This window comes from Cupressus sempervirens, chromosome 2, assembly GCF_028749045.1.
Source record: "Cupressus sempervirens isolate cs-2001-9-10 chromosome 2, ASM2874904v1, whole genome shotgun sequence".
Lineage (NCBI taxonomy): Eukaryota > Viridiplantae > Streptophyta > Pinopsida > Cupressales > Cupressaceae > Cupressus > Cupressus sempervirens.
This window is the reverse complement of record NC_143119.1, coordinates 716,047,182-716,062,264: the sequence shown is the minus strand read 5'-3', so window position 1 is coordinate 716,062,264 and position 15,083 is coordinate 716,047,182.

Genomic DNA, 15,083 nt, shown 5'->3' with positions numbered 1-15,083 from the left:
AAGTTAAATGAAGATGGTAAGGTATCAAGAAATAAAGCTAGACTAGTATGCAAAGAATACTCTCAAGAAGAAGGAATAGACTATAAAGAGACTTTTTCTCTTATTGCAAGATTTGAAGGTGTTAGGACCTTACTTGCATATATTGCATACAAAGGATTCAAAGTTTATCAAATGGATGTCAAGTCAGCATTTCTCAATGGTATACTGGATGAAGAGGTTTACATTGAATAGTCTAAAGGTTTTGTTGATCCAGACAAGAAGGGCATGGCTTGCAAATTACATAAAGAATTTTATGGTCTAAAGCAAGCCCCTAGAGCATGGTATGAGAAATTGCATAACTATCTTATTCAAATTGGTTTTCAAAGGACTAATGATAACAGTAGTTTGTATATTAAGGAAGGACTAGATAATAAGATTGTTTTGGTAGAAATATTTTTGGATGATACTTTGTTTACATGAAATGATGATCAATGTAAAGAATTTTCAGATAAAATGAACAAGGAATTTGAAATGTCAATGTTTGGTGAGATAAAATTCTTTGTTGGTCTTCAAATTTAGTAGAATAAGAATGGTATCTACATCACTCAATTAAAATACATCAAGGAGATACTGAAAAAGTTTGGTATGGAAAACTGCAAACTAGTTGGGACTCCTATGTGTACTAGAATGAAACTTACCAAGGATGATGAATCAAAGGAAGTGGATTAGACATTGTATAGATCTATGATTGGAAAGTTGTAGTATGTAGTGCATACAAGACCTAAGATTTCCCTTGTAGTTGGTATTGTAGCAAGATTTTCAGCAAAACCAAGAGAAAATCACATGATGGCAATCAAAAGGGTCATGAGATATTTGAAAGGCACTGAAGATCATGGACTATGGTATAAACTTGGAAGAAATCTGGATTTAAAAAGTATTTATTGATGCAAATTGGGCAGGAAACGTTGATGACAGAAAGAGTACAAGTGGAGGAGCTTTCTTTCTTGGAAAGAGGTTGGTTTCTTGGACAAGTAAAAAGAAAATTTGTACATCCTAGTCCACAGCAAAAGTAGAGTATATTGCAACAGCAGTAAATTGTTCTAATATTGTTTGGTTCAAATAGTTATTGGAAGGAATAAAGGTAGAGATTAAAGAACTAGTTGTCATGTTTTGTGATAATAAAAGTGCAATTAACATTTCAAAGAATCCAGTGATGCATTCCAAAACCAAACATATTGCTAGAAAGTATCACTTTGTCAGAGAATTAGTGTAGGATTAGGAGATTAGATTGGAATATGTCCATACAAAGGAAAAAATTGCTAACATATTCACTAAGCCACTACCTAAGGATGCATTCTTACATCTAAGAGGTAAGTTAGGGGTCATTCCCCTATCTAAAGCTCACTAAAATACAGTTTAAGTGATGCATCAACAGGAATAGAGTTGAAGGTCTATCAGTTGATGCAGCAAAGTAATGAAGAAATTGCATATGAATCAGTATTTGAGGTACATTGAAATTCATTTGAGTTGTGTTGTCTTTGGCATGTGTTGTCAAAGAGGGAGAGTTTATTGTCATATCTTTTTGAATTTTGCAAGAAAGTGAGTTTATGCAAGAAGGAAAGATTACTATGAAAGAGGGAGAGTTTTCCTGCAGATAACTAAAGTTTGAAGTGTAAAATTCTAGAAGGAGAAAACCTTCTACTAGAGAAAGTCTTATTCTCAAATTTTATTATGTTATGACATGTTGTGTTGTCATCAATGCCAAAGAGGGAGATTGTTGGATATAATTATCCAATTGTATGTTGTCTTTGATGTTACAGAAATGTCATACAAGTCATCTATTAGCTCTTATCAAGCTCAGTTGGTTTGCAAGAAGGTTTACAGTGTCTACCAAGCATTCTCAAACTTTACCTTGTGCAGACAATTGTTACCAAGTTTTCAAGGTTACCAAGATCTCTTAACAAAGTTGGTTTCACAGCCATTTTGTAAATCCTCTAACAAGGTGGTCAATTTCATTGAATTTTTCTAAAGACCTCTAACAAGGCCACTCCTATTAGGGTGAATAACTCCTCTAACAAGGTCACACCTAATAGTGTGTTTTGTAAACCTTTAATAGGGTTGGCTCCTAATAGGGCTCACTTCAAAAGAGCAAAAATTGGTAGCTAGTTACTTGGTGGTTTTTCCCATATTGGGTTTCTACATTAAATTTGGTGTCTCTTATGTTCCTATTATTTACTTTTACATGCATGTTAATAATTGTGAATGCTTAAAGATCAGCAACAAGTTAATCTACTGAGTTACAACACTTTTGTGAATGTTTACCGAGTGACAATAGTATGGAACTTGTTCGACATCTAAGGGATATGTGGATTTTTTTTTGTGGTAACTGATTCACCTCTCCTCTTAGTTACTCCATCTACATTTCCAACATACTTCAGCAGATGAGCACACAAGCACTTGTTCTTGGGCTTCCCTAAATTTCTTGTATAGATGTGTTTGTTAGAGTTGTGCACTTGGCAAGTAACATAGGGATTATTTTCCACATAGATGAGCCACTCATGCTTTGGCACCTTTGGAGTTGATTCATAGTGACCTCATGTCATTCCCCACTCCTTCTTTTTTGGTGCCAGATATGTGCTTACTTTCATTGATGACTTCATCAAACCCACATGGGTGTAATTTTTGAAGTATAAGTCTAATGTCTTTGATTCATTTGGAGTCTTCAAGACATTTGTGGAGAAGCGGTCTGGTCTTTCTATTCAGAAAATATGTATAGATAATGGGGGGGAGTACATGAACCAAGCTTTCAAGGATTTTTTCTCTGAAAATGGTCTTCAGCATTAGTTTTCAATGTCCTACACCCCTTAGCAAAATGGTGTAGCAAAGAGAAATAATAGAACACTTCAAGAGATGGTAATTGCATGATTCAGTCCAGGTCCGTGGATTCATGTCTTTGGATAGAAGCAATCAATTGTGCCAACTATATTCAGAATCAAATGCCTCATAAGGTCATTTGACATATGACTCCTAAGGATGTTTGGTCTCATGTCAAGCTTGATGTATCTTCATTCTAAGTTATTGGTAGTGCAGCATTGGCATTTGTACCTGATGCTCAAAGGAGAGCAATAGAGAAAAAGAGTTGACCCCTCATTTTTGTTGGCTACTACAAGGATGTTAAGGCTTACAAGTTGTTTGATCTTGGTTCTAGAGAGGTCCTATTTTTATGCGATGACCAGTTTGATGAGAGCCTTCCTACAGTCCCTACCCCACCTTCAAAGTCCACTTTACTTACCACTACTCCCTCATCTTTTCCAATCTTTTTTCTAGATGATGAGGATGATGATCTTGGTGATTCCCCTTTACCTCAGCCATAAGATCCTCTAAAGATGCCTAAATGGGCTTAGGTTATAGTTGAGGCTGTAGGATCTCTGGCTGGTGACCCTTCCACTTCCCATCACACCTAATCTCATACTGCAGGTTCTAGTCTTCTCAATCATGTTATTTGTGATGATGCTCAAACATTTATAGTAGGGATAGGACATTTAGAGTGGGACCTTACCATGGAGGAGGAGTATTCTTCTTTGATGAAGAATCATACTTGGGATCTTTGTCCTCTTCCTAAGGGAAGAAAGCTAGTGTGATGCAAATGAATCTATCGTACTAAGTTTTTCATTGATGGTTTGATTGATAAGTGCAAGGCTCATCTTATTACGAAGGGTTTTTCATAGGTTGAGGGTATTGACTACACTGAGACATTTTCCCCTATCGCCAAGATGAATTCTATTCACCTTGTCTTATCCCTCGCAGTTTCATAGGGATGGCTCATTTTTTAGATGGATGTGAAGAGTACCTTCCTACATAGTGATCTCACTAAGGAAATTTACATGGAGTAGCCTCTGGGATTTGTGTAGGATTCCTCCTTGGTTTTTAGACTTTGATGCTCATTATATCATCTCAAGTAGGCCCCTTGGGCTTGGTATGAGAAGATGGACTCCTTTCTGCTTTCTATAGGCTTCACCCACTACCATTCTAATCCTATAGTGTACATTCAACATCTTGGAGCTAGGGTTTTTATCCTTGTCCTATATGTTGATGATCTTATCCTTAAGGGTAGCTCATCCTCTATGCTTCGAAATGTTAAGTGTGCATTGATGGACTAGTTTGAGATGATTGATCTTGGCCTACTACACTATTTTCTTGGTCTATAGATTGTTTAGTCCTCTACTAGTATTTTTGTTTATCAGTAGAAGTATTCTCTTGACATGCTTTGATGCTTTGACATGCTTTATTGCAAGCCTTCTTCAACACCTTTTCAGTCAGGTGTCACCTTGTCTACCTCCTGCTCTTCACCTTCAGTGGATGCCACTTTGTACCAATAGTTGGTAAGAAGCTTGTTGTACATGACACACACTCATCCTAATCTCTCCTTTGTAGTTGGCCTTGTCTCTTGGTTTTCCCGAGAGCCTCATGAGAGTCATTGGCAAGCTGCCAAGTGCAGTTTGAGATACATTTAGGGCACACTTATGTATGGCATTCATTAAACATCAAGAACCCCTCACATTGTTGCTTACCTTGACTCAGATTGGGCTAGTGATGTTGATGATCAGAAGTCTACTTCTGACTTTGTTTTTTTTCTTGGCTCTGGTCCTATCACATGGTCAAGCAAAAATAAGAATGCTCTCACACTTTCATCTATAGAGGCTGAGTATAGAGTAGCAGTGCTTTCTAGTCATGAGATTTTATGGCTTTGGTAGTTGACGATTGAGTTTGGTTTTCCTCCTAATCATCCCACTATTCTATGGTGTGATAATCAAAGTGCTATTCATATTTCCTATAACCCAGCAGAGCATCAATGCACTAAACACATTGAGCTACATATACATTTCATTCATCAATTGATATAGGATGGTGTTATCTCTTTGGAGTACATTCCCACTAATGCACAGGTTGCTGACATCTTCACCAAAACTTTTGCATCACCATGCTATCTTCAATTGCGATCTATGCTTGGGGTTATGGAAGTTGTCCTTGGGGGGTCTTGTTGAGGCCTTCCTTCATGTTTTTTTAGCATGTTTTTACTTACCTCTTTTGGGGGGAGGGTTTTTCCTATGTTGTTATCCCTCTTTTCTTGTTTTTAGAGGTTACATTTCTTTGCATTTATACATGGTACCTTTCTTGGCCTCGTTGTTGGGACCTATTATGCATTTTCATCATAGCTTTTGTGAGCTTAAGTGCATTCCCCAAAGTTGCACTTAAGGGGGGATGTTAGTGTAAATTATTATTATTTACACTTTATTTAAGTTTACTTAGTTAAATGCATTATTTATTAGTTTTTTATCTAGGAGTAAGCATACTCTTACATGTTCATTTTTTGGCAACACAAGAGTTTTCACCTACCTTGTCATACTTATCCTCTTGTGTACATGGAGGATAATCCACTTTTCATGGACATATGCTTAGTTGTTATGCTCTCCTAGTGTATTTTTGTATAGAAATTTCATTTTTCATTGTTAGAATATATTTTCTCTCACACCATTGAAATTTTCCAAGCTCTGTCTTTCCTTCTCTAGTTTCTCTTCAACAAGTTATTTGCATGCAGGTGGTCTTGGTGATCTGTGAAGCTGATTTTCACAACTTCTACATTCCTCACACACTCTCTTGTCCTCTTGTTTACACTCCTCTCTAACTGGAGCTGATATAAATAAAGTAGATATGAATAAATAATTATTATAAATTGAAATCAAATATATGTACACACAAAATTAAATATTTTCTTACTGCCATCAAATAGTCACTCTGTACATCCACCTCAAAGGCTCGTAGATGATCAGGTGTAACAACGAGATACAACAATTCAATCAATAGAATCATTTATAAATAAAATTTGAAATTTCAATACTAAGTATTATAAATAACAATTAAAACTAAGAAAACTTTTCATACCTTGGTCAATAGCTCTGAACTAGCCATTGCGGAAACAACTCCATGATCAATGGACTGGTGAAGATGAGGAGGAGTCTCAAACATCAACAACTGCATGTCATATAATACAATTTACATTTAACATGAAACATGAAACAAATATAATCAAATGAATTAAATTAACATGAAACAAATGTACATCTACAAAGCTCATATCATGCCTAGGTTCAGAGTCTCTTGTAAATGTCGATGGTCTAGTAGAGAACTAATGCATAATTTTTTTGTCGATCCTTCATATGATTAATTAACAAATATATGTATTAATTTAAATGATTAAATTGATACATACCTCTTAACTTGTCAACGGGACATAAAATAAGGTTAGGGAATCTATACTAGGGCTATCAACACTCTTACCCTAAATTTTGAATAATGTCAAAACATGTTAATTAATTAGTCATTCACTGTACATATGAAATGTGATCAAATTAGTTTATTAGAATTGTAACTTACCTATGTCTCAATTCCAAATGTGTCACTTAGGAACTTATCAATGACTAGCCCATCATCCATACTGTCTCCAACATGATTTCTAAATGTGCATAAGAATCTACATGATGTGCACATGTGATTGTGACACAAAGAAGGCTCCTTCTCAACTAATGGATAGGTGCAATGAATGAGGGTCTGCATCAAAGCATTAATAGTCTCTAGAGTACTAGTCTCTACATGTTCCTTCACAATTGAAGGAATAATCACATGTTCACCCTATGGCTTGACAATAGGCACCCTAACTACATTAGGGTCACAACATGCCCCCGACCTCTCAATAATGACCCCCCACCTCTACCCTAAGATTATACATATCAAAATAATTGGGGATCTACCCAAGGACAAATTCAAAATATATTTTCTTTAAGAAATACATTGGAACCTCATGATTATTGCAAGGAGGGGCATCAAAGACCATCCATCATCTATCTCAAAAGTCATTTCTAATATCATCATGTATGCACCAATGGATGGGGATCCTTTTAGTTGTATGTTTAACAATGTCTTATTCTCCAAGCTTTTTAAACAATGCATGAATGGTATCTTTTTCTATGTTAAGAGAGAAGAACAAAGAAGACATCTTTATAGGATAATTTATTTGCATAATATCTTCTTTGTTCTTCTCTCTTAACATGCCAAATATCCAACTGACCATTAACAAAAGTTGCATGGCTCATAATGGACTCAATGGAGGATACCAATTGTGCTCTCATAGGATTGGTTTTTCCAAAAGCTTTCAACCTACCAATGATTGCTTCTAATTTATTTTTTCCTCTTTCTACTTCATTCATTACATTGTCTTGGGTGCCAGGAGGAGGTCTTTCAATCAATGGAGGTTGTGGAATTTCTTGCTCTTCTTGTGGAGGGTTTTGATTTTCATCTTGTGGAGGGTTTTGATTTGGATCTTGTAGAGGATTTTCATTTTGATTTTATTGATCAAGCAAGGTATTTGGTGGTTGATTATTGACATTTCTTGATAAGAAACCAATTGCATTTTAAATAAATAAACAAATTTAAAGTAAAACTGAAAAAACCACAAAACAATATAAAAACTTACAAAACAATGTAAAAACATATAAAACAATGCAAAAATAAGATTAGAAAACATACTACTTGATCTTGATCTTGATCTTTGATGATGAAGAGGCATTTTGAGGAGGCAAGTGAGCAAATTTGTCACGTTTTACAAACCGCATGTGCATTGTTGAAAAGAAATAATGCAAGAGAAAAATGAAATGAAATGGAATGGAATGGGTCATGGGTTTGGAGCCCATATATAAAAACTTGTAATTTTAAAAAGTGCACACACACTATAGTGCACACATGCTTTGGCTTGGGCTCCACAAACCTAAGGCTTGTGGAGCCCAAGCCAAAGCATGTGTGCACTTTTAGAATTTTAAAAATTTGTTTTTTGTGTCATGTTTTTAGCACCGCAACTCGGTGCATCAACCCATAAATATGCTTTATGATTGTTTCTTTGAATTGATTAATGATGACTAGGGCATATTCAAGTGTAAAATTAAGGATCCAATTTGGGGTTTCACTTTTTCTTAATACATTTAGGATAATTTGTTAGTATCCTTTAGTAACTAATTTGTTAATACCTATCTCTCTACTTAGAGTTAAGCCTTCTATTAGGGCTTCTAATTTAGCTAAGCTATTAGACATTACTCCTAAAGGTTTGGAGTGTTGAGTTAGGAATGAATCATTATCTCAATAAATAATACATTCTAAGAATACAAACCCTAGATTGCCTCTAGAGGCTCCATCAAAATTTAACTTCAATCATCCTACAGAAGGAGGTTTGCATTTACATTCTTTCCTAGCAATCTTGTTGGAATTTATCTATATAATTGCTAGATTAATTAGTTTAAACCATTTTTTACACCTATCTGCATCTTAATCTAAAAATTAACCTTCCTCCTTATATGAGTTTCTAAGATTATTGTTATCTACCTTAATAATACAAGCCTCCAATTTATTAAAAAGGGATGATAGATCCGTCTTTTCAGTACCAAAAAAAAATCCTCTATTCCTTTATTTCCATAATTCCCATAGGTGTATGGAATGGGATACTTTCCGTTAATTATTATAAACCTTAGAAAAACCATTTTTTGAATAACTTTTTAAAAATTTAATTGGCTATTAGGAAATGCGATTTGGTAATTTAATTTCTTAAATAACCAATACCAACAATTCTTGACAAAGAGAGACATAAAGAAAGTGTTCATAATTTTTCAAATATTTTTCACAAAGTGGGCATCTAGATGATCCTTCAAAGCCCATCTCAGTAAACCTATCTACTATAAGAATTCTCTTTTCAAGAGTATCCCTAAGGAAATTACCTTCATTCAGAAGGCATGTCGAATCCTAACATAGATTTAGAGGGATGTCTATCTTATCTCATTGTTGAGAATTTATTATCTTTTCATACCCTGGTTTGACTTTATAATTTATGTGATTTGAAGCTCCTCAAATTGTTTTATCTTTCATATCTTTATGATTTGCATGTCTAATTTTTAAAATTTGATTAAAAATGTACTTTTCCTATGATGAAGGTGGAGTTTCATCTAGGGTTTTTCATTGCCAATATCCTCCATACTGATTATTATTAACTTTAATTTTGTAATCACTCACATTCCTTCCCCACATTGCTTAAAGAGTATTTTTGGTGTTGATAGGTAGATTTACACTGTCTGGACAAGGGAGCCCATCCCATGAATCTTCCCAAAATAAAGCATCCTACCTTAAACCAATATCTCAAGTTAAGTTATTAGCTATTAATGAACGATGGTTCAACATAAATTTCCAAATTATTTAATCTTTTGGATGATTTTTAGTTATAAACAAACAAAGAGGACTACTATTGTTAAAATATTTATGAAATAAAATTTTTGCTCATTTACTACTATGCTCTCTAAACATTCTCCAAACAAGTTTTGTCTTTAGCGCCTCATTTTGGCAACTCAAATATTTTATCTCTAGGGCTCCAAATCATCTAGGTCTACATATTTTTCTCATTTTATCAAATCTTCTTTTTCCTTATCTCCAGTACTTTGCCAAAATATTTTTTTAATTTTAGAGTCTACTTTCCTTTTTACACCTTTGGGTAATGGAAGACATGACACATGATACATGTGGGGACTATCGAAAGTACTACTTCGATCATAGTCATTCTACAAGCTTTAGTTAACCATTTCCCTTTCCAACTTCTCGTTTTTTAATCCAATTTTTCCAAAATCTTATCACAAGATTTACTTTCTTTTTCAAGTTGAATACAAAGTATTTGCATGGAAATGTTCTTTGTCTAAATTCCACTATTCTACAATTTTTTCTCTCGAGTTCCTCTTTGGTATTAATAAATTAAATCTATGATTTTTTAGAATTTAATTTTTGACCTAATGTTTCCATATAATTATTTAGTATTTGATTAACATTTTGAGCTTCATCCAAAGTGCTTTCTCCTGGTAGAATTGTATCATTTTTAAATTGTTGATGCATGTTATTTTAGGGACCTCGTCAGTTATTGTGATTCCTCTAATTTTCCTTTTAGTTTGAGACTTTATTATAGCTTTGCCAAAAGTTTCTACCATAATAATGAAAAGAAAAGGTGATATATAATCCCCTTTTCTTATTCCTCTAGATATGTTAAAAATACCTTTAGAGTTACCATTTATGAGGAGTGAGATTTTAGGTGTCGAAATACAATTATATATTTAGATGATCCATTGATGAGAGAATCCAAAAGTTTTGAGTGTTTTACATAAGAATTTCCAATCCAATTTATTGTAGGCTTTTTGGATATCTAATTTCATTAGCATATAAGATTCTCTGTTAATTTGTATATAATGAATTAATTCTCAAATTATGATAATACCATCAAGAATTAACCTATTAGGAGCAACATGTATTTTCCTCTTAAATGAGCTTTGGTAGTACTTTTTTTAAGTGTGTTAAATAGTTCTTTTGAGAGTAGTTTGTAGATTGTATTACATAAGGCTATGGGCCTAAAATCTCCTAGATCGATATGTTTAGTTTTCTTTGAATTAAAGCTATGAGTGTATTATTAATTAATGTCAGTTAGGAGGGATCCAAAAATCCTAGTTGCCTCAATAGCCTTCCAAAGATCGTCTCTCAAAATATCCCAACATTTTTAAAAGAAAATGGCTTGAAAGCCACCAGGGCCCGAAGATATATGAGGTCTAAGTTGAAAAGGGGCATCTTTAATTTCTTCTTTGGTAAATTACTTATTTAAGTTTTTATTATCTTCTGCAATTATTATTTTTGGAATAGATCCTAACATCTTATTCTAAGCTATTCAATTTGATGATTTGAAATTATTAAGGATATTTGCATAATAATTCACAAAGGTTTATGTTTATCTCATATGGGTTTTCAATTACCCTTCCTAAATTATCTCTGAATTTTGTTATTGTATTAATATTTCTCCTATTAATTGTACTATTATGATTTTTTTTTGTATTTCTATCACCTTCTAACAACCATTTTTCTCTTGATTTTTATTTCCAAAATATTTATTCTTTTGCTACAATATTTTCATGTTTAACTATAAGATCTTTTTCTTTGATATATTTTGCATTATACATTCCTAACCTAATGATTTCTTCATTTAAATTTTTTAATTCTTCTTAATTGTCTATTTTTCTTTGAATATGTTATTAAAATGATCTTTATTATTAAAAAAAATATTTTCTTTTAAATATTTCAATCTATCTATGGAACAAAACATCCTTGATCCTTCAAATTTCTCTTCATGCAACCACTGATATATATTATTAAGAAACTCTTTATCTAGAAACCACATTGTTTTTCAAACTTAAATGGATTTCTTGATGGTTTTTGTGATTCATTTATTTCTAGTTAAACTTGATAGTGATCAGATCTTGCATTTTGGAGAATGATTTTATTGAAAGGATGATTAAAAGATATTAAATTTCTTTTAAATATAAATTTGTCCAATCTTTCTGCTATATTACAGAAGCCATCTTGTCTATTATTGCATGTAAAGACCCCATTAGATGTTGGAATATCAATAAGGCTATCTTTTGCAAACCAGGCTTTGAAATCAACATAACCTAGTTAATGGTCGTGGATCCACCTACTTTTTCTCCCTAATCTAGAATTGCATTAAAATATCCCCAATGAAAACATTTTCTTATGAATTTAACTCTCTAGATAATTGCTATTCTCATTCTAAATTTGTTTCTTATTCATTGTTGTTGGCCCATACACATTAATTAGTAGGAATTGAATTTTTCTTTTGAATATTTTTATTCTCCCCCACCCCATCCAATTTAAATTGGATATAAGTGGAGTGAAACATACCATCCTTGGATCCAATATAATATGAATCCCACTTGAGACCCCTACTGAATCAACTAGTTCCATTCTCCAAGAACCTAGTTTTCTTCTAATATTTTATCATTCTTTGTTAAGTTTTGATTCTTGTATTAATACTATATCTTATATAAATAATTATTAAGAATTTTTTTTAGGGGCATTTAGGCCCTTAAGATTTCACAGTGCTAGCTTCATGCCTCTATAGGGAGGAACTTCCCCTTCCCTACATTCAAAAGATTCTTAATATTTTTTTGGTTACTAGCCAGACTTGTAGCTGCCCTAAGTTCAACTAAGGATTTCCTTTCCCTTTTTTTTCTTTTTTCCACATTTTGGATGTTCTAAAAATTGTAAATTTTCTACAATGCCAAGGTTGTCTAGATTTTTACTAGCATTCTACACACTTGTAGCAATAGATTCATCTTCATCTTTATCTAAATACTCTTTTTCTAATTCTTTCATAATTTATTTTTTCTAATTCCTCTATCATCCTTGTCTATATCTCTACTTGCTATTTTCTTAATTTGATTATTTTCTCCATTTATTTTACCTACATCTTATTGAAATTCGTTTAATTCCTAGATCCCAAACTCCTCCCAATTTTGGGATTTTGTTACTTTGTTCCTATCTAGATTATCCAATCCTCATTTATCTTGTATATCTTATTGATTTATCAATTCAGATTCCCTTAAAAAGTTCTCCACTTCAATAGGAATATATTTACATTCACCTTCTCTTTTCTCTACCTTTTCTTGGGAGGGTGAGTTAGATTTCATTTCCTTTTAATTTGCAATAATATAATCTTTTATTGTTATTATATATGATTTTTTATCTTTCCTTATTCTTACTAAAGTTCTTAACACTATATTTTTTGTTTAAATTGATTAACTATTTTGCAAGTGGTAGCTCTTAAATTATGTTTTGCTATGTTATCCTCTAAATCCTCTTCTTCAAATTCTTCCTTATCTATTTTCACAATTCTTTCAACTAACCATGTTTTTTCCTTCATTGATTCTTTACTTTCTTCATCTTCTTCTTCAATGTTGATATTCTTAGGGGAGTCTTCTTCATCTAAGTCAACTTCATCCAAAGGAATGGGAGATTCAAGTTGATCCTCTATATTTACTTTGTTCAATTTTATTTCTTCATGTTCTATTAATTGATTTTGAGCATCTTTGTTTCTATTTCACACTTGTCAAGATTATAAGTAAACTTTTGCTCATTTTTTCCTTCTTGTCCTTGCTAGTTGCTAATCAGATTTTTGTCTTTGAGGAAATATCTTCCTCCTATTGGCATTTTCTAGAACTTATATAACTTTTGATCCTTTTTTAATTTTTTCTTTTTCAAATTAGAAGCCTCATTACCTTGTTGCCTTTCTAATTCTTGAGTTTCCTTTCCCACATTCTTTACTCTTTTTTTTATTAACATTGGATTGAAATCTTATATACTAATCTCATGTTCTAAAAACCTAGGTTGTTTTAACTTTTATGGCCTTCTATGTCTTATTCTTTCCCCTCTTACCATCTCTATTTTTGATGACCTATAGATTTTACCCCTATTTAAATTATTATCTTTTGTGCCCTCATGGGATGCTAATTACTTTTTTTTTATGATATCTTTATTAATACCTTCCTCTTGTTCTGGTGAATTTAAAGGTAGATCCTTGTCTAGTCTTGGCTAAAAATTAGTTTTAGTATTGTTATACAATTTCTGTTTCAAAGGCTCTATGAGATTCTCACGATAAATATTGTTGTTAGAAAGTAGGATATGATTATCTATCCTTGGGATTAGATTTATGTCTAATTGATCATCACCTAGTTTTTGACTTTCACATATTTTAACCCCCAATGGTGATGTTAATGGATTTAACCTCGTAGCATTTTCCAAAAGTTGATCATTTATGTTTATGTGGGGGTTATGAGCTTTTTCCCATAGAATAAGATGATCATAAATTTTGTTATGTATCAACACTATGTCCTTCATCAACTTTTTGTGTAATCTAATATTTTCTATTATGTCTTCAATAAATAGATTTTCTTTATATATTTTTCACATTATTCCAGAATCATAACACTTTCTACTATGGTTGAGTTATTTTGGGCAACATCTTTCATTCCCCATCATATCCTTCCCCTTCTCTATGAAGCCACATATTTTATTATCTTGATAGTTTCCTTTTTCTCATCTCTCTTGAAAGTGATCCTCTTCTTATTTGCTTATACCTAAATAATACTGATCTAGATTAACTTCAGGGATTAGGTTTGCATCTTCCTCCACTATCTTTCCTTCTTCAATATCTGGTTCAATATTGTTAGAGTTTTAGGTGACTCTACAACACCCCCAAGATCAAATGAAAGACCAAGATAAGTTCCACAAGAGATTGGCAAGATAAGTGCATGAAGATGCAAAAATGCTATCATTGATAATGGACTTGATTGAAATCTAATGGATTGATTTAAAATGTAGATAATAAGCCTACTTATATAGGAGAGATGATAAGAGATAAAGATAAGAAGAAGATAAGTTATCACCCACACAAGGTGGAATCACATGTCCACCAAAGGTGGATCATCCTCCATTATGCAATGAAGTATGTGCAATGAGGGGGATGATAATGTGATAAGTACACTAAAGGTTTAGGTGTGTGGAAGATAATCACATATTGATAGTGGAAGATCCCCCAAGGGGTTTCGGTGTGTGGAATTTTCTAATGGAGTGCAAATTTTTAATCACAAACCACTTAACATGGAAAATTGGGGATGGGAGGTAGGTAGGCCTCAACTTGAGAAATTGAGATTTTTAGAACAGTTGATAGATACAACTAGGCAACAATGCGGATATAAAGTTGAAAACTTCATTGAGATTTTGCCTAATGGAAAAGGGTCACAAGGAAAATGAAAAGAGGTGTCTATATTAAATTTGAATCTAGTAGAAAAACTTATTTTGTAACAAATTTTCAAGGAAAGAATGCTAGCTCTTTATGGAAATAGGGACCAGTTGATTTGGAGTGGCTTGAAGAGTGGTAAATACACAGTCAAACTAGGATATCAGATACTTGAAGTTAATCAAAACCACATACCATGGGAAAAAAAATTGTGTTGGGATAGTTCATGCCTTCCCAAGGCAAGATCCTTCACATGGCTGACAGGAAATGGAAAGATTCTCTCAGGGGAGAGATTGCTAAAAATGGGCTTCCAAGGTCCATTTCGATGCCCTCTATGTAAATGTGAGGAAGAAACTATAGACCATCTTGTTCTCCATTATAGCTTTAT